General features: G+C 41.5%; 1 long non-coding RNA gene across 1 annotated transcript in view; it reads left to right on the top strand.

Moving 5' to 3' along the window:
• LOC132394288 (uncharacterized) overlaps positions 1–4879 on the top strand; it is a 632507-nt gene extending 627628 nt beyond the window's left edge. Inside the window, exons 2-3 of the long non-coding RNA XR_009512258.1 lie at positions 3540–3597; positions 4649–4879. This is a non-coding gene — a long non-coding RNA (uncharacterized LOC132394288). The remainder of the gene's footprint in view (positions 1–3539; positions 3598–4648) is intronic.
• Positions 4880–20903: the final 16024 nt, after the last annotated feature.

The raw sequence follows: 20903 nt of genomic DNA, 5'->3' as shown, positions 1-20903 counted from the left end.
TCCAGCTGCCATTCTCAGTAACTGCATAATAAATAATACCCATAATAGAATCAAAGAGAAACAGCACCAACTTGGACATTCTGCTTGTGTACAAAAGTCATAAACTGTGCAAGTACAAAAAGAAAATAATAAGCAATAGCTACCAAGAACATGACAATCATCCTTCAAAGTGAGTCCATAGGGAACATTCCAATGATGGGGCAAGTGAAATTGGGAGAAGTTAAACCCTTTGGTTCAGAAGCCTGATTGTTGAGGGGTAAAAACTGTCCCTGAACCTGATGGTGTAAATCCTGTGGCTCCTATACATTCTTCCTGAAGGCAGCAGCAAGAAGTGAGCATGTCCTGATTGAGGGGGTCCGTGATGATGGATGCTGGTTTCCTGTGACAGTGCTCCATGTAGACGTGTTCAGTAGTGGAAAGTCTTTACCTATAATGGATGGTCTGAGCTATATCCACTACTTTTTGTAGGATTTTCCATTCAAATGCATTGCTTTTTCCATACTAGACTGTGATCCAACACACATCTATCGAAAGTTGCCAAAGTTTTAGATGTTATGTCAAATCTTCTCAAACTCCTAAGGAGATAGAGGCACTACAATGTTTTCTTTGTAATTGCACTTGTGTTGGGTCCAGGACTGGTCCTCTGAAATACTATCACCAAGGAATTTACCGAGCATATGACCCATTAGCTCTGAAGGCCTATCATCATCGAAACCAGGTAAGGAAAACAACTGTTTGGCACACTCAGACTCCAATAGTCCAAAAGTCTTTAAAAGTTGAGTTTCCAATGATCGGTAATTATCATGTTCAGGTGCGCGTTCTAGTCGAATCATCACTTTCACAGCCTTGGAGTTGCTGAGCAACACTTCTACTTAGAAATATTTGGTTGTCCACGGAGATTTCTCAAAGCATGAACTGGGCCTCTGCTTGTACAAACCAAGTAATGGCATCTTGCTCCCAAAATTCCAGCAGCTTCAAAGCAACTGCATTTTCAATAACTCTGGAATCGTCTTGGCACATCAAGATAACCAACGCAGGCTTTCACAAATAAAACCAAGTAAGGCATTTTATGTTTAATGAAACCTGTAACACATATATCGAACTACAAAACCTAAACACAAAATCACGCTAAAAAAGCTTTACATAATAATGTCATCACATTTTTGAAGTGAAACCCCAACTCAGCATTTGTGGTTTTGAATTATGTACATTTCTCCCAATTACATTACCCTACAGGTAACTCAGACTGCAGAAGAGATTAATGATGTCAGTGAATAATCCAACCAGTTGATCAGCATAGGCCTTTAGCACCTGGCCAGGTACTCCACCTAGGCCAGTTACTTTCTGTAGGTTCACCCTCCTGAAGGATATGCTTACATTGGCCTCAGAGACTGGAATCAGGGATGTGGACACTTGTGAAGGTTCGTTCATGCTTTGCCAGTCAAAACTAGCATAAAAGGCATATGAAAGCGAAGCTTTCTTATTACCTATGTCGCTTGGTTTCAATTTGTAGGAAGTGATAGCGTTTAAGCCCTGCCAGAGCTGTCGAGCATCCTTCACTGATTTGAGTTTGGTCCAGAATGTTACTTTGCAAATGAGATGCCATTCCCGAGATTTTACCTGGACTTCTTGTATTTTATTTACTTGCCAGATCTGAATGCACTGATTTCGCCCTCAGCACATTGCATGGTTCATCTGTGGCTGACAATGTGGTGAATTTGTTCAAATTCTCTGTTGAATCCTTTTATGTGACTCTATCCATCAACTTGAAACAATCTTGTAGCCGCTCCACTGCCTCTCTCGGCCACAATCAATTCTTTGGTCTTTCTGATGTTTAGTGCAAGGTTATTGTAGCAACACCACTCAACAAGCTGATCTGTTTCACTTCTGAACACCTCCAAATCACTATCTGAAAGTCTGCCAACAATAGTTGTGTCATCAGCAAATACATAGATGCCATTTGAGCTGTGCCTAGCTCTACAGGGAGAGTAGAGCAAAGCTAAGCATGCATCCTTGAGGTGAGCCAATGTTGATTGTCAGCAAGGAGATGATATTTCCAATCTGCCCAGACTGTGGTCTCCCGTTGAGGAAGTCAAGGATCCAGTTGCAGAGGGAGGCACAGAGGCCCAGCTTTTAGATTTTGCTGATTAGAACTGAAGGTATCATTGTGTTGAACACTGAGCTGTTATCAATAAACATCAGCCTGATGTAAGCATAACTATTGTTCAGGTGATCCAAGACCAAGTAGAGAGCGACTGAGATTGTATCCATTGTAGTCCTTTTTGTGGCAATAGGCAAATTGCAGTGGGTCCAGATCCTTGCTTACACAGGAGTTCGTTCTAGCCATGCCCAAGACCTCAAAGCACTTCATCACAGTAGATGTGAGTACCATTGGCAATAGTCAATGAGGCAGTTCATTCTCCTGTTCTGGGCCCTGGTATGATTGTTGCTCTTTTAGAAGCAGGTGTGAACCTTCAGATACAGCAGTGAGAGATTGAAGATGTCCTTGAACTCCCCTGCCAGTTGATTGGAACAGGTTTTCAGAGTTCTGCCAAATATTCTGATGTCAGCCTCCAATACAGATCACAGAGTTACCAGATGCTGTGGAGATTCGCATGGGAAACTTGTGACCCCACTGTCCCAGATTCTATACTCCATCACCTCCTATGGAACCCCTCTCCCAAATGTTCTGATTGCCCAGAAACGAACTCCCCCCATCATTGTCTTACTCTCCCCACAATGACCCTTTGATCAACACATATGGTCCTGATCTCTTAACCAGGCTTTTGATTGATCTAATCAGCAATCTGACCATCCACTGATCTCTTCACAACTCACTGATACCAACAACCCAATCAATACTCCAGTCTCCATTTTAATGCACTCCAACTATTCCCCAATCCCAGACAGGAGACAGTGCAGAGATTTTACCTGGTGCCAGGTGTAGGATCAACAATTGAACCCTAGTTATTCATAATCTAGTTAATGATTTGGATGAAGAAATTATATGTTACATTTCTAATGATTACAGTGACACAACAATGTGGGGAAATAACGTGAGTTCTAAGGTGGATCAAAGACATTTAAAATGTAATTGTCTAAGTGTGAATTAGACAAATTGGGTGAACAGGAAAATACATGGCAGATGCAGTTTGATGTCAGGTTGCCCACTTTCATGCTAAAACCAGAAAGACAGGTTATAATTTGAATGTTGAATGAGAAAAGCAAAGGTACAATGCGTTATTTTGTTGCACAATCACAAAAATCAAGTGTTCAGATACTATAAGCAGTTCTGAAGGCAAATGGTAAGTTGGCCTCCTTTGCAAGTGGTGTTACTATTTTTTTTCTTTTTGTATTTGCACAGCTCATTGTCTTTCGCACATGGGTTGTCTGTTCATTTTGTTGGTTGCAGTCTTTCATTGATTCTATTGTATTTCTTTTATCTAGTGTGAATGCCCACAGGTAAATAAATCTCAGGGTTGTATATAGTGACACATATATACTTCCATAGTAAATTTACTTTGAACTTTGCATTGCAGGAAGGAGAGGTTGAGGGAACACACACCACTCTTCATCAAAGGATCAGCAGCTGAAAGTGTGAGCAGCTTCAAGTTCCATCCTGGGCCCAACTTATTGATACAATTACAAAGAAGACATGACAGTGGCTTTATACTTCATTAGGGGTTTGAGGAGACATGGCATAGCAGCAAAGACACTCGCAAACTTCTACAGCTGTACCTTAGAGAGCATTCCAACTGGTTGTGTTACCATCTGGGTATGGAGTGGCCATGGCACAGCAATGGAAAAAGTGGCAGAAAGTTATAAACTTAGCCAGTTCCATCATGCATACTAGCCTCCCCAGCATCAAGGACACCCTTAAAAGGTAATGCCTCAAAAAGGCAGAATCCATCATTAAGGATCTCCATCACCCAGGACATGCCCTGTTATCTTTACTACCATCAAGGAGGAAGTACAGGAGCCTGAAGACAGACACACGACTTTGCAGTAACAGCTTCTTCCCCTGCACTATCAGATTTCTGAATGGACAATGAACCCATGAACACTATCTCACTAGTCTTTGTTCTTTTTTTGCACATAATATTTAATTTAAAATTTAAATTGTATTGTAATTTTTATAATGTATGTACTGCTACCACAAAGCAACACATTTCACAAAATACAGTATGCCAGAACCTAATTCTGATTCTGGGGTTTAGGACCTGAGCAGAACCAGAAGACTGCAGGAACGTAATGTGTGGGACTACTGGAGCCCAGGACAATTAGAAGGTTGGGAAAATTGAGAGAGAGAGAGAGAGAGAGAGAGAGAGAGCGAGAGAGAGCGAGAGAGCGAGAGAGTGAGAGAGCGAGAGAGCGAGAGAGAGAGAGAGAGAGAGAGAGAGAGAGAGAGCGAGAGAGCGAGAGAGCGAGAGAGAGAGAGAGAGAGAGAGAGAGAGAGAGAGAGAGAGAGAGAGAGAGAGAAACAAGCAGTTCAGGGCTGCACCACTTGGGTGTGCTGGTGGTGTGGTTAGATAGATAGTTCGATAGTCTGGAACTTGGTCCAATGAAATTGTCACTAGGTATATCAATGGTTCAATTTAATATTTGAGAATATATAGAATATACAACCTGAAATTCTCACTCTCCACAGGCGTCCTCGAAACAGATGAAAAACCCCAAAGAATGAATGACAGCAGAAACAACTTAAGAACTCCGTAGCCCCTGCCATGCCCTCCCATGCACAAGCTGCAGCAAATCAGCATCAACCTTCCCCTCACTTAATCTGGCAGAAAGCATCAGCACTCCCACCATCCACCATGCAAGAAACAGCAAAAAGAGACAATGGTCTACAGAATATCAGAAACTAACTGTTTGTTCCAATGACCCCAGATATGTATGGGGGTATGTTAAAACAAGGACAATAGTCTTTTCTTCCCAGGATCCCATATCAGCATTACAAGAATACTACCCAGGGAATAGTCAAAAATAGTCACTGTTGGGACGACATCATCTAATGCTTTAAAAGGAGACTGCACATGGAATAACATCATCTGACATGTACATCAGGTATATATTATGCCAGCAAATATCGACTCAAATTTCTGGTGTGACTCAAACTGTGCCAGAAATGGCCAACTTTTTGACAAAAAAAGCTACACAATGCCATTTTTTAATCTGTAATCCACAGCAATGAAGCAGGCACTAAGGCTCAACTGGACTTTGACTTTGTAATCCAAACAGGCCTCCTCTCAGACAAATAACAGACTGCTGGAAGAACTCAATGGGTCAAATGATAACTGGAGAGGCAAAGAGATGACTGACCTTTCAAATCCACACCTTACATCTGTGGTGTCCTTAATCTCTGGTGGCCTGCAGCTTCAAGCCAAAATGCTGATCATTCACAGATGCTGTTTGAGTTGTTCCTGGAGTGTGATTTTGCACCGGATTCCTGCATCTTTGGTCTCAAGTCTCCTCCTGGCTTACACAAGCAATATATGTCTTCCTCCTTCTAATACATATCTGGTAAGTATAACTATGTTACTTACATACAGTTCATAATCAAATTACTTAATAAATCAATCTTTACTGCATTTGATTTTTATGCATTTGGAAATAATGCACACTGTACAGATGTGAATGTGTCAGAAATAATTTATATTGTACAGATATTTAATGTTCATGTGAAATTATTCCACCTAAGTCTTTAAAAGAGATGCTAAATTATTTAAAAGTAATAGGCCATTACTATTAAAATAAAGGTGACATATTTTCATTAACATTGCTCACAGTAAATTTCAACTTCAGGGATTTTGTTAAATCCATTATGATTTGATAAAAAGAAACAGACACCAGGCAGAATGAAGAAAAACCTGCCTCACTGGATTTGCATACACTCAGATAGGCATTAAGAGTTGGGTCAGACTGATAAGATGAAACTTTGCTCTTGTTACTGCATAAGATGCACTTTTCTGCAGAAATAATTGCTTTTTGAAATGGAACAGACCATTTTGATAAAAAAACTTATTTATTTTTGATTGACTTCAACTTGCCTATTTATCCCACAATCCCACCTTTCACAAAATATAGTGATTCGATCCTTAAACCCACTTAAATGAATCTTTTCTCAGTCTTTCCAAGGAGCACATTCTACACAGCTTCTAGTCATTGGTAAATAAGAAATGTACTTTCCAACATCCATCAACCAGTTTTGAAACCTTCGTTTCTGGCCCTTTGTCACATTGAATATTCTACCTGACTTAAGTTGTGGTTTTTCCCTAATTAATCTTCAAGTAGCTCTTTGAAATACCTTCTATCCTAATCACACAGTGAAAATTTGGGTTCTTTAAAGCACTATTTCTCTGCCATGAGCAGTTGATGAATAAAATCCTTTTCATGATTTGGAGCTCTGAATTGCTCCAAACGTCTGATGGCTCTGAGCTAGTACTCCAAGTTAGATTTAATATCACCAGCATATGTCGGGAAACGGGTTAATTTTACGGCAGCAGTACAATTAGTCATGATAAAAAATTATAGAGATAAAAACTGAGTTACATTAAGTACATACATACCTATTAAATAGTTAAATTAAAATAAGTAGTGCAAAATAGCAGAAATGTAAAAAGTAGTGAGGTAGTGTTCGTGGATTCAATGTCCCTTTAGAAACTGGATGGCAAAGGGCGGGGGTCGGCAACCTGCGGCTCCCGAGCCATTTGTGGCTCTTTCACCTCTGTGCTGCGGCTCCCTGTGGCTTTGGGAAATAATTGGTCAGTATTTAATTAAAATGTATTTTATGTTAGTTTGTTAGCTTTTGAAAATTTGAAGATTATGGTGATCTTGTACAATCTAAGTGTGGCTGGCACATCCGAAACGGCTCACAATTAGCCAGCATTCCGGCTAAGGGAGATAGCCTACGGGGGTTTGTGAGTACGCGTCTTTTGCAGCATCTGCGTCCATGGGGGCTGGGTTGAGGGAGGCTTAAAAGCAAGGCTGTTTAGTTCGAATAAAGCTATCTTTGACTGCAGTTTACTGACACCGCTACAACGTGATTTTATCGCTGGCTGTCCAGACGGAAGGTGCTGAAACGCTTTGTCGCGTGTCTGGAAGAAGTGAAAACTTTCCTGGGCAGCAAAGGGCTCACCTTTCCTGAGCTGGAACAGCCAGAGTGGCTGGAAAAGCTACACTTCATGGTAGACATGACAGCGCACCTGAACACGCTGAACACAGCTCTTCAGGGGAAAGGACGCACAGCCCTGCACATGTTGGAGGATGTTTTGGCATTCGAGCGCAAGTTGACGTTGCTTGCCAGAGATTTACAGAAAGGCACTTTGTCTCACTTCCCCAATTTGAGAGAGTTCAAACAAGGTCACGACATGATAATTTCGGAGTATTTACATTCTGCAATCATCGCAATGCAAACATCGTTTGGGAAACGCTTCTGTGAGTTCAGAGAGGAAAAAAACACATTATCCTTCCCGGTCACTCCCTTAAGCATCGATCCTTCCCTACTGAATACGACTGCATTGGCAGGTGTGAGTCAACCTGATCTTGAGATGGAACTGGCCGACATAGCCGACAAAGACATATGGGTGTCCAAGTTTAGACGCTTGACAGCAGACCTTGAAGATGTTGCCCGTCAGAAGGCCGTTCTTGCTCAGAAACACAAATGGAGTGATATTGAAAACCTTCCAAAACCGGACAAACTTGTGTTCGAAACATGGAATGCTATGCCCGACATTTATGTAAACATTAAAAAGTATGCGCTTTGAGTCCTGTCGATCTTTGGATCCACATATGTAAGTGAGCAGGTGTTCTCCAACATGAACTTTATTAAAAACAAACATCGCGCACGCCTCACAGATGACAGCTTGCGATCCTGTGTAAAGATGAAGGTGACGTCATACAGCCCTGATGTGCAGACGCTGTGCGCTGAGGTCCAGGAGCAGAAATCCCATTAACCAAGTATGATAAATATTTTAATTGCCTATTATTTTATGTATATTCATATTTTTTCATTGTTCAGTGAAATAGTCCTTTTATTTTTCAGGCTGACAGCTGGCTGATGTTATTTTTGGTTTGCTGTTGGCGGAAAATTTAAGTTCGGCGTTTTTCATAAATACAAGAAGGACTCAAATAGACATTGAGTATTTTACTTAAAAGTAACTTTCAACCCAACGTCTTTTTTTCGGAGTTCAAAATGTTTTTGTTGCATGCAGAAATGTAATTTCGTTTTCTCTGCAGGAGTTCATCAATTTCATAAATGCAACACATTATAGTTTGTTTATACATAGCATAAAGGCAAAAAAAAACGTTGTATGCAGTGTTATTTCATTTTAAATGTCAAACGGGTTTTGCGGCTCCCAGTGTTTTCTTTTCTGTGGGAAACGGGTCCAAGTGGCTCTTTCAGTGGTAAAGGTTGCTGACCCCTGGCAAAGGGGAAGGCAAGATTTGCTGACTGTGTATCTTCTGGCTTCTGTACCTGCTTCCCAATTTTAACAGTGTGAATAGAGCACGTCCTGGGTGTTAGAGATTTCTTCAATCTGCTGGATACTGCCTTCCTAAGATCTGCTTGGATACTATGGAGCCTGACTAATTTTACAAGTTTCTGCAACTTATTTCAATCCTGTGCAGAAGCCTCCCCCGCCCCCCCCCCATACCAGACAGTGATGCAGTCAGTCAGATTGCTCTCCACAGTGCATTTGTAGAAGTTTTTGAGTGTTTTAGTTGTCAAACCAAATCTCCTCAAACTCCTAATGAAATATAGCCACTCTCTCACAAGGATTCAGAAGGATGATGAGGGATCTCATTGATACCTATTGAGTATTGAAGGGTCTGGATACAGTGGACATGGGGAGGATGTTTCTTATTGCGGGGGAGTTGAGGACCAGAGGGTACAGCATCAGAATACAAGGACATCCCTTTAGAACAGAGGTGGGAAGGAATTTCTTTAGCTAGCTGGTGGTGAATCTGAGGAATTCATTGCCACTGTAGATGGCTGTGGAGGCCAAGTCATTGGATATATTTAAAGTTGAGTTTGGGGTTGAGAGGAATAAGAAGTCAGCCATGATGAAATGGCAGACCAGGATCAATGTACCAAATGGCCCAATTATTCTTCTATGTCCTGTGGTCTAAATGACATATTGGAAGGATTTAATGTTGATGATTACATTAGCAGGGTGCTTCTAGTAACTCTGAGGTGCAGGTAGAACAAATAGGGTATCAGCATGAAATTGGTATAAATGATAATATTTTTGGAATTCATTGAACTATTCTGGACTTCCATTAGCCATAAAGGAAGAACATAGACTAGATATGACACTACTCTCCCCTTCCAATACCAACTAAAGGTTTGTCTTATCCAGATATATTAGTTACCTATCAGAAACAGAAAAATCTCCTAAAATGGCCAGGGTTTTTTTCCCCTTTTGATATGATTTTATAAGTCTTTTATTGTTTCAATTTGCTAAGATTTATGATCAGTGAAGTGCCAGGTGTGAATAAAATATTGCTGATTTCAAGGCTTCAATTCAAAGCCAGTTATTTTCAGATAAGGGTTTCTTAGTAAACACAATGAATTCCAGTTAATTGGGACACATCAGGTCCGGTACCCAATTTTACCCCAGCTGAAGTTTGGAAAGAGTTAAAAAGGTATAAAAAAGACAAGCTACCATTGAGCTGAGAAATAAATTATGCAGTTAAATGAAATACAAAATTAGAACACTACCAATATTAGTACTGTATGATAAAACTGTGTACTAGTCCCTAATAGTTATCGACAGAGGAATTTATTCAGTACATTCTGCCACGTTCTTTTGATTGACTATAAATGAACAAAATTGACATAGACATCTAATGTAGATAATTGACTGCCTTCATACAATACTTTCAACAATTACATCCTCCAAATCTTCATTTTCATTATAACATTCAAAATGATTGTTGATACCTTCAATTTTTTTGTAGTCCCTAACTGGTTGAAGCAGTGAAATCCTTTCACTTTCACTCACAACCATTTCTGGCAAGTGGGAGCTTGAATGCTTGAAACCACAGTGAGCAAAACAGTTCTAAATAGCCTTACTGTTTCTTTTCTCACCAACTATCAGTGCCATAAGTCACTGCTCTTTGCCAAAAGCTCTCACAACTGATGCTGTTTAAAAGCTGTTCACTATAAACATGATGTAATGTCTAACAAGTTCATGTGTCTGATGCTAGTTAGAAACTGCTTGGCAACAGTTTCCTGCCCTAATGAAGTGGCATAATGTCCCAAATAAATGAAGGGGATCACAGCTGTTTCCTGAATTCATTTTTGTTATTTAAGAGTTGCCCCCAATAAGCATCTGCTCCATTTAACTGGAATGCATCACATTCTTTTTGGAGTACAGCACTGCAAGAATCAACAATGAAGACACAGAGCAGGAGCAGGTGCTTAAAAAAAGAGGAGAGAATAGGAATCAAAATAGGGATTTTGTGAAGCAGGTCATTTTTTTACCTGAACTACTTTGCAAATACTCTGTAAGATATCTCCCAGACTCAATGGAGTCAATGAGTAGGCAGCATTGCATTGTTAATTGCTGTCCAAGTAACTTGCCAGGCACTGGAGATACCTGCTAAATTCCTTGTTGTGACATCAGGGAGGTAACTGGACCCATCGGTCACAGGTTTGAACGTTGCCATTTACAAACATAATAAGAACCCCATTTCCTTGATGTGCAACTTAAGTATGAATATTCACTGTGAATTGTACAGTTTTTAGTTCTCTACGTCATTGGCATTTGAACCCCCTTGGCAGATTGAAAGATGGCTGCTGGGGACCAAAGGCAATCCACTGATACAATGGCCCTCAGCTGTTGTCAGAGTTCAGTTGATAGCCAAACAGCTTTCCATCTTCTTATTGCCCACCACAGCTGCTCTTCCACTGGCCTCCTTTTGTCCGAGGTAATCAGCAATCTGTAGGAACTTCCAAACTTCCCTCAGTGCAACTCTAGTTGCCTCTAGAGGTTGCCTCCCTGCACAAGCACTCAAGATCTCACTCCAAAAGCTGTCAATGCTTTACATCCAGTTCAAAAATCCATCAAATGCTGAGGCTCCTTTTCACTGTGTCAGAGATGGTGGCTGCAAATATAAAATTAAGTGTGGGCATGTCCTCACCATCACTGCTTCCTTCTCTTCCTATATTGCCTGTCTGGTTGGAACTATTGGTTATCCAAAATGAGGATTGCATGTAATGACAAGACAAAAGAAAAACAGTGCCTCTTTACACCATTGGCTGCCTGTAAATCAGAAGAGATTGAAGGAAGCTGTGCAACTAGGATTTTAGAAGGTTGGTTAGGTAAAAGATAACTACTTTCTTTTCACAAACAAGAAAAAATCTGCAGATGCAGGAAATCCAGAGCAACACACACAAAATGCTAAAGGAACTCAGCAGGCTAGGCAGTATCTATGGAAAAGAGTGCAGTTGATGATTCAAGCCGAGACCCTTCATCAGGGTGTGAGAAAAAAAGATGAAGAGTAGAGTTAAACGGTAGGGGGAGGGGAGCGAGAAACACAAGGTGATAGGTGAAACTGGGTGGGGGGTGAAGTAAAGAGCTGGGAAATTGATTGGAGGAAGAGATACAGAGCTGGAGAAGGGGCAGTCTGACAAGAAAGGACAGAAGGTCATGGAAGAAAGAAAAGGGGGGAGGAGCACCAGAGGAAGGCAACGGGCAGGCAAGGAGATAGGTGAGAGAGTGACAACAGGATAAGGAATGGTGAAGGGGGGTGGCAATTACGAGAAGTTAGAGAAATTGATGTTCATGCCATCAGGTTGGAGGCTACCCAGCTGGTATATAAGGTGTTGTTCCTCCAACCTGAGTGTGACCACATCACAACAGTGGAGGAGGCCATGGATAGACATATTGGAATGGGAATGGGAAGTGCAATTAAAAAGGTAGCTACTGGGAGATCTTGATTTTTCTGGTGGATAGACTGTAGGCGCTCAGTGAAGTGGTCTCCCAATCTACGTCGGGTTTCACCAATCAACAGGAGGCCATACCGGGAGCACCAAGCACAGTATATGACCCCAACACACTCACATGTGATATGTTGCCTTACCTGGAAGGAATGTTTGGGGCACTGAATGGTAGTGAGGGAGGAGGCGTAGGGGCAGGTGTAGCACTTGTTCCGCTTGCAAGGTTAAGTGCCAGGAGGGAGATCAGTGAGGAGGGTTGAACGGACTAGGAAGTCGCAGAGCAAGTGATCCCTGTGGAAAGCAGAAAGTGGGGGGAGGGAAAGATGTGCTTGGTGGTGTGATCCCTTTGCAGATGGTGGAAGTTCTGGAGAATTATGTGCTGGATGCGGAAGCTGGTGGTGTGGTAGATGAGGAAAGAGGAACCCTATCCCTGGTAGGGTGGCAGGAGAATGGGGAGAGAGTAGACATGCATAAAATAGAAGACGTTCAGTTGAACGTAGCATTGATGGTAGAGGAAGGGAAGCCTCTTTCTTTGAAAAAAGGACATCTCCTTCATTCTGAAATGAGAAGCCTCATCCTGAGGGCAGATGCAGCAGAGATGGGGAATTGAGAGAAGGAGGTGGAGGTTTTACAAGTAACAGAGTGGGAAGAGGTATAGTCCATGTAGCTGCGAAGACTGTGGGTTTATTTTAGACATCTGTAGATAAGCTGTCTCCAGAGACAGACAGAGAGACTGAGAAAGGGGATGGATGTAATGGACCAGGTAAATTTAAGGGTAGGGTGGAAGTAGGAGACAAAGTAGACTAAGTCGATGAGTTCAGCATGGAAGCAACCCCAATGCAGCTGATGACATAGCGAAGGGAAAGTGACGGAGAGCCACCACTGTAGGCTTGGAACATAGACTGTTCCACGTAACCGACAAAAAGGCAGGCATAGCTGGGACCCATGTAAATGCCCCTGTTTGAAAGAATTGGGGGGAGGCAAATGAGAAATTATTAACACTGAGGACAAGTTCCACTAAGCGCAGAAGAGTGGAGGTGGAGGGGCAATAGTTGAGACCTTCCTGGTGGGGGATGGAGGTGTATAGGGACTGGACATTCACAGTAAAAATAAGATGATGGGGGCCAGGGAATTTGAAATCATTGAAAAGATCCAGAGCATGTGAAGTGTCACGGATGTAGGTAGGAAGGGACTGCACTAAGGGGATAAAACAGAGTCAAGGCATGCAGATATGAGTTCAGTGGGGCAAGAATAAGCTGAAACAATGGGTCTACCCAGATGGCCGGGTTTGTAGATCTTGGGTAGGAGGTAGAAACAGGAGCTACAGGGTGTGGGAACAATGAGGTAGGTGATGGTGTGGAAGACAAAGGCCTGGTGCTCCTTAGTTGGGTTCTGTTTGAGGGGTAAGAAAGAGGAGGTGCCTGAGTGTTGGTTCCGGGCCTCAGCAAGGTAGAGGTCAATACGCCAAGCTACCGCAGCACCTCCCCTTATATGTGGGTTTGATGGTGCGGCGGGAGAAGAGAGCAGAGCGTTCAATGGTGAGGAGGGAGTGGAGATCAGAGTGTCCGATGGTGAGGAGGGAGTGGTGATCAGAGCATTCGATGGTGAGGAGGGAGTGGAGATCAGAGCATTCAATGGTGAGCAGGGAGTGGAGATCAGAGTGTTCGATGGTGAGGAGGGAGTGGTGATCAGAGCGTTCGATGGTGAGGAGGGAGTGGTGATCAGAGCATTCGATGGTGAGGAGGGAGTGGAGATCAGAGCGTTCGATGGTGAGGAGGGAGTGGAGATCAGAGCGTTCGATGGTGAGGAGGGAGTGGAGATCAGAGCGTTCGATGGTGAGGAGGGAGTGGAGATCAGAGCGTTCGATGGTGAGGAGGGAGTGGAGATCAGAGTGTTCGATGGTGAGGAGGGAGAGGCAATCAGAGCATTTAATCTAATCTAATCTAATTTGATGGTGAGGTGCACATTCCAATTGTTCCTAAGTGATGCACAGAGTTGTACTAAATCGAGAAATATCTTTGTTTATCATTCAAGTTGGCCAAATTTGGCCATTGCAAATGCATTTCCTGTATTTAAATGAGATCACGACTTCTTGTCCAACTTTATTTACGAGGTATTAGCGGTCAGATATATACTTTCTCTTTTGGAGTGGTTCCAGTCCCTGTATGTGCATGTTGTCCCCACCAGCATCTATCTTCTTCACTCAGGAAGCAAGGTGGCACCCGTAAACAATTTATTAAAGTTATTTACATACCTCTTCTGAATTACTCTCACTGCAATCTGCAGCCAGTAGTTTCCCTTTAAGCAACATACTTTTGAACTGTCATAATGAACTAGCGATATCACGATCTTCTGGAGGACCCAGTGGAATTAACTCTTAAACATGCAGGTACGGCATCTTTTTGCAGGCGAACGTACATCACTATGGCCAGAAGAAAGGGGGGAGGGGAGGACTCCAAGCCAGGCTGAGACACAGAGGAGTGAAACTCCCTCTTGTTAACAAATATAGTTGCTGGGGAGAAGGTTAAGGAGCTAAGGGCAAGATTGCGGTATGAAAGGGAAATTAGGAAATGCTGTGTTCTGTCTTTCACAGAGACGCAGCTCATTCTGGACACGTCAGATGCAATGGAAAGACCTGAAGGCTTCTCAATACACAGGACAGACTGAACTGTTGACTTGGAGAAACCAAAAGGTCTGTATTTCACGATAAACTCTTTGTGGTGATTAGACATGGAGGTTATATCATACTTGTGTTCCCCTGATTAGGAATATCTCATGATTAAGTGCCGACCATTCTACTTACCAAAAGAGTTCTGCTCTGTGATCCTGGCCAAAGTTTACATATAGCCAAAAGTCAACGTTAATCAGGCACTCATGATATTGAACACTGCCATCACCGAACAAGAAACAGTCCACCTCGACACATTTCAAATCATAGTCAGTGACTTTAATCAGGCTTCTTTGAAGAGATATTTACCCAGTTATCATCAGCATATAGCCAGCAGCCCCAGGAGTCCCAACACACTCAACCACTGCTATAATACAATAAGGAATGCATACCATTGCATACTAAGACCGCATTTCACAAAATCTGATCAATTGGCTGTCCTTATCCTACCTGCATTAAGACAGAAGCTAATGAGCAAGGCTCCAGAGATAAAGACAACAAAGAGACATTTGGTGGAGGCAAAGGAGTGGCTATGGCATTCCTTCATGTTGATGGTATGGGCCATGTTCAAGGACTCATCAGAGGATCTGAAAGAGTACACCACAGATTTTATAAAAACAGTCGTAGATAATTGTGTCCTGGATGAACCGTAAGATCAGCAATCTGCTAAGGGCCAGATCAGTGGCATTCAGCTCTTGTGACCAAGTAAGGCTACATCCACACTAGACCGGATAATTTTGAAAACATTGGTTTCACATAAAAATGATAGGTGTCTACACTATGCATTTTGAAAAATATCTCTGTCCACGTTGAAACAGAGATTTCGGTGAATTTCCTCCAACTGCGCATGCGCAGGACACATCTACCAAAAACAAGCTACATGTTTGGTGTCGCATCTCACCGTGAAAGTACGTGTTTGTTCAGTTACAGACTAGAAAAACTTAAAACGACAGACAACTGTTGGCTCTCATGCAGGAGAACTTAAAAGTAAAAAGAAAACAAATACTGGAGCATATGGAGGCAACCGACAGGGAGTTGATGGACAGATTGTCCCGGCTGATGACTAACATTAAAAAACTGACTAGCTCTGTTGCATTAATAAAGCACCTTGTTAAATGTATAAAACATGTCTGCATCAGTGTTATCTTGTATTTCCATACAATGTTACATTAGGCTGTTACACATCTATTGTCAGAGAAGTACTTGCATAAATAGGTAAACCATCTTCATACAAGCAAGGACAGAAAACAGGGCGAAGTGAGTATACTTACTTATTCAGTAAGTTATGGGTCGAAGTATTTGGTGAGTACATTTCTAACTCTTCTGGCGTCAGTCTCATTGCCGTCTGTTCTGAAATTGTTAGGTTGCGTTCAAGAAAACAATGAAATAGTGCGCTGCCATCTGACAGCGTTTTCTGATTTCTCCGGTTACCCCGTCCACACTGCTCCAGCCAACCTGGCATTTTCAAAAATACACAGTTTGGAGAGCGTTTCTGACAAGCTCTGGTTTCAGGGGATGAAAACGTTGTTTTAGTGTGGACGGAGGGTAAAAATGAAGAGAAAAAGCTTCGGTTACAGATTTATCCGGTGTAGTGTGGACATCTCTGGAAAGCCCTTTCAGGTACAAAGTGGCATTCTGGACCAAATTTGAATCACTGAAGAATGCTCAACTCCCGTGGCAGCCTTGAATGCCTCTTAAAAAGTGAAACCAGGCGACATAGGTGAAAGTAAGTCTTCACATCCAGATGAACTCAAAGCCTTCAATGCTTGCTTTGATCGTTGAAACATGGAAGAACATTCACAAACACCCACAGTCCCTGATGACCATGCAAATTCAGCCTCTGAGGCTGACATAAGAACATCCTTAACTGTCCATCCTGGTGGGTGCGGTCTTTCATTGATTCTATTATGTTTCTTAGATTACTGCATATGCCTGCAAGAAAATTATGTGTACGGTGACATATATATACTTTGATAATAAATTTACATTGAACTTTGAGGTATCCAATCCAACTGTAGTAAAAATATGAAGCCTTCACTTTCCTGTATTGTGCCACAAACTAGTTTGAGCTGTAAAATGTCTGCTGGCTCCTGTACTGGAATAAAGCAGTGCAAATCAATTAACAATGTGCTAACAGTACTTGGTGTGCAATTGATGTGAGTTAATTCTACACTGCGATTTATATCACCACCCCAATTAAGCCTTGACCAAATCCAATTCCTTCAGAAAGGGAGGAAATGTCTCCATTGCACAAGCATATTCCCATTGAAAGAAGGCTTGACCAAATGGTTTGGATATCCAGAAACCCAGTGAAGGGTCTCGGCCCGAAACGTTGACAGTGCTTCTTCCTATAGATGCTGCCTGGCCTGCTGTGTTCCACCAGCATTTTGTGTGTTGTTTGAATTTCCAGCATCTGCAGATTTCCTCGTGTTTGTATATTTTTTTCTTCTATTTTCCATCTTCAAATATAACTGTAAGCAATTTACTATTTTTAGAGATTAATTGTCAAACTTGACATGGTAACCCACATAAGACAGTGAACAACAACCGTTCTATGAAGTGTCAGAAATGAAATTTGGTTCTGACTAATTCCATTGAAAATGCCATTACTCATATTTACAAATTTCTGTTCAGCAAGGATATTAATGGGTACAAAAACAATCAAGTCAACTATATGGAGCTAAATACTAAACAGTTAAAATTAATTGTATAGGTTGAAGAGCTAAATGACATGGTCTTGATTCTACAAGGTTAAACCTTGGAAAAGATTTAATTTGTAAATTTATGGAGTGAGCTTTATAAAACATCACAGCACAGAACTGTTTGAATACAAACGTAAGAAGAGTTAAAATTTAGTTGAATTTTAAATAATGCAATGCATATAATCCACATTATGCGCCTAAAATAATTCAAAGTTTATAGGCCTGCAGGTCTAACTTGAAAGTAAATGATTATACTGAGAACTTAGAGATTTGCAATCCAATCTAACCTTACCTACTTTATTCCCTATGATTTATGAGACCCATGAAACAATTTCCATTGACAAATGAGGTTTACATCCCAAAGCACTTATTAAGTTACCGTTTCATGCTGACTGAGGCATTTCATTTTCATTTACACAAGCTGGTAAATGACAAAAAGATCCTCTAGTTATTTTGAAAAATATAACACCAAAGAAATAGTGGCTGCCCATACCTCAACATGTGTACAGTTAACTGGAAACAATCAGCTTTGTAAAGAAAGAACTTCCATTTTGTGCATAGTACAAGCACCTTAGAATGGAATTATAGGAGTTTTCTCTGCTGTAGCAAATAATGATGGAACAAGGGGTGAAAATAGGAGATGTGGCCTTACTGATACATCAGCATTCTGACTTGAATCTTCCCCCAAATTCTATGTGCCTTCTCTTCAACAGCCCTTCCTCTCAACTGCATGGGAGCGGTGACCCCAAGTCATGAAAATATTAGTAAATTATCTTGTTTACATCAAATGTAGGGACTGGGTGCATTACGCTCCACTACTGTTTATTGCAGGAACTAGCAAAATCTTCAGTAAAATAACTGAATTACTCCTTTAATGATGTTCACTTTCTTGGGCTGTGACAGCAACGTCTTTTGTATAACAATGTTTTCAGTTCCTGTACTGCCTCCCACTTTACACTGGATGCCAAACAAAAGTTCTTGACTTGGAAAGTGGGATGTTTTTACAAGGCCGAGGGTGATAGGTGATGCACCATCAATAACTCTCGGAGACGTGAGGCAAGTTATAGGCTTTAATTGGCTGGAAGAAAGAACAAGCAGCAATTGACCACCAGACTACATCCTGGAGACTGAGACCGGGGCTGTCTCCAATCGCCTTTATACCGGGATCCGTGGGAGGAGCCACGGTCAGTGGGAGGAGCCACAGGAGCAGTCAGCGGGGGGGGGGGGGGGGGCGTGTCCAGACAGGTATATGTAGTTCACCACAGTAGGCATGATTAAAAGCCAGATCTTTTAGGATTGGAAAAGGAATTCCTAAATATAACTAATCTCCCACACTGTTTTTCACTTAGTTATTCAGACTGGTTTTTCTTTACACATACCTTTTTATCTTGTTTGCAGACAAATATAAGTTTTGAGGTTACCATGGAAGAGTTTACGCTCTGCTTGAGGTATAGTCATGCCTGTCACCGTGAGCTCTCCTGACAGCAGCCCAGTTCTTAGGTTTCGGGTTGAAACACTGAAGTTCTGATTCGGGGGCTCAAACCAAAACATTGATAATTCCTTCCTCCCACAGATGCAGCTCAACCCTTCTAGTTCCTCCAGCTGATTCTTTATTGCCCCATGTTTACGTATTTTTATTATGCTCCCAGGAGGAGGTAGCACAGCAAAATTAAGGTAGCAATGGAGTGTCATAGTTGCTGCCACATCTAAGGAAAAGATGAACTGTGGCCCCAGACTGTGCTAATTTAAACTCTTCCACTTAATAAAATTCAGACTTTAATCAATCATTTCTTCAGACAAGAAGCAGTTGAAGTAACAGCACGAAAAGGGAAGAACTGTCTTGATATTCATGGTAAACTCCTTCTCTTTGAACACAGTCTGCATGGACTATACCTGAAATATTAGAGTATAATAAGCTGTCTCTGAGTTACAAATTCATTTCTCCATCTATAATTCTATATTTGAATATAACAATAAGCAACTTAATTTTAGCTAACATTAATAGTTATAATTTGTTATACTAATTCATGTTTAACCAAGAATAAAACTCAAATTCCATTTTCTGAAGAGAGCAAAAATTTAGAATTCTCTGCTCTGTCAGAAATCTGTTGATGCTGGATCAATTGAAAATGTCAAAACTGAGATCAATAGATTTCTGCTTGGCCAAGGCTTTCAGGTGGATAAGTGGAGTTAAGGTAGAGGTCATCTATAATCTAATTGAATGGTGGAACAGGCTTAAGGGGCTAAAGTGCCTAATCCACTAAAGTTTAAGTATAATTCTATATTTATAAATCCAGTCTGTAAACTCACTATTTCAGCATTTCAGCTAACATCAGACTATTACTTTTCCATCATTAAGTAAAAGAACATTCATTTTGAGCAATGATAGTATCTCCTGAAACCCAGAGTCCATTAAAAAAGAGTCTCTATGATTTAATATTTGCACCTTGAACTTTCAAACACACTTAAGGAAGATCTTGTGAACAAATAATGTGGAAATACTATTTCATATACGGTATATGCAATGTTCACTTGCTCAATGCTCATACCAATGGAATTAGTTGCTACACTTCCTTATTTATCTGTGAGAAAAATCCCAAAAATGTGAGCCCTCAATGTTTATGTTAATGCTTTAAAGGTTTAAAAATGAACTTACATACATATGTATAATAATCTCTTTGTGATAATGGAAAGGAAAACTGAGTCAAATTCTGTTGAACAGTATGCAACATCCTTCATTGCCTTTTGCCTCCCCCTACTGGTTAACTGTTGATAAGCCACCCAAGGAAGCAAAACACAACAAAATTGGAGCATCACATTATGTATGATTGTAAAAATTAAAATAGAACTAGGCTGCTTGACTCTAGACTGTTCCAGCTAATTAGTAGCATTGTGGTTAGTGTCAAATCTGCAGATGCTGGAGATCCAAGCAACACACAAAAAATGCTGGAGGAACTCAGCAGGCCAGGCAGCATCCATGGAAAAAAGTACAGTCGACGTCTCGGGCTGAGAATCTTTGGCAGGATTGGAGAAAAAAAGATCAGGAGTAGATTTAAAAGGTGGGGGAGGGGAAAGAAAGCAGGAGCGGGAGGGATGAATTAAAGAGCTAGGCAGTTGATTGGTGTAAAAGGATACAGGGCAGGAGAAAGGGGAGTCCGAAAGGAGGGAACAGAAGGCCGTGGAAGAAAGAAAAGGGGGAAGGAGCACCAGAGGTAGGCAATGGGCAAACAAGGAGATAAACTGAGAGAGGGAGAAGGGGAATGGTGAAGTTTGAGTGGGGGCCATTACCAGAAGTTTGAGAAATCGATGTTCATGCCACCCGGTTGCAGGCTCCCAGACAGAATATAAGGTGATGCTCCTTCAACCTGAATGTGGCCTCATTGCAATAGTAGAGGAGGCCATGGATTGACATGTCAGAATGAGAATGGGAAGTGGAATTAAAATAGGTGACCACCGGGAGATTACGGCTTTTCTGACAGATGGAGCATAGATGTTTGGCGAAGCGGTCTCCCAATCTATATCAGGTCACATTAATATACAGGAGGCCACATCAGGAACATCGGACACAGTATACGACCCCCAAGAGACTCAC

The sequence above is a fragment of the Hypanus sabinus genome, chromosome 5 (assembly GCF_030144855.1).
Source record: "Hypanus sabinus isolate sHypSab1 chromosome 5, sHypSab1.hap1, whole genome shotgun sequence".
In the NCBI taxonomy this organism is placed as follows: Eukaryota; Metazoa; Chordata; class Chondrichthyes; order Myliobatiformes; family Dasyatidae; genus Hypanus; species Hypanus sabinus.
Note: the sequence above shows the minus strand (reverse complement) of the source record. Positions and strands in the feature narration are given on the sequence as shown.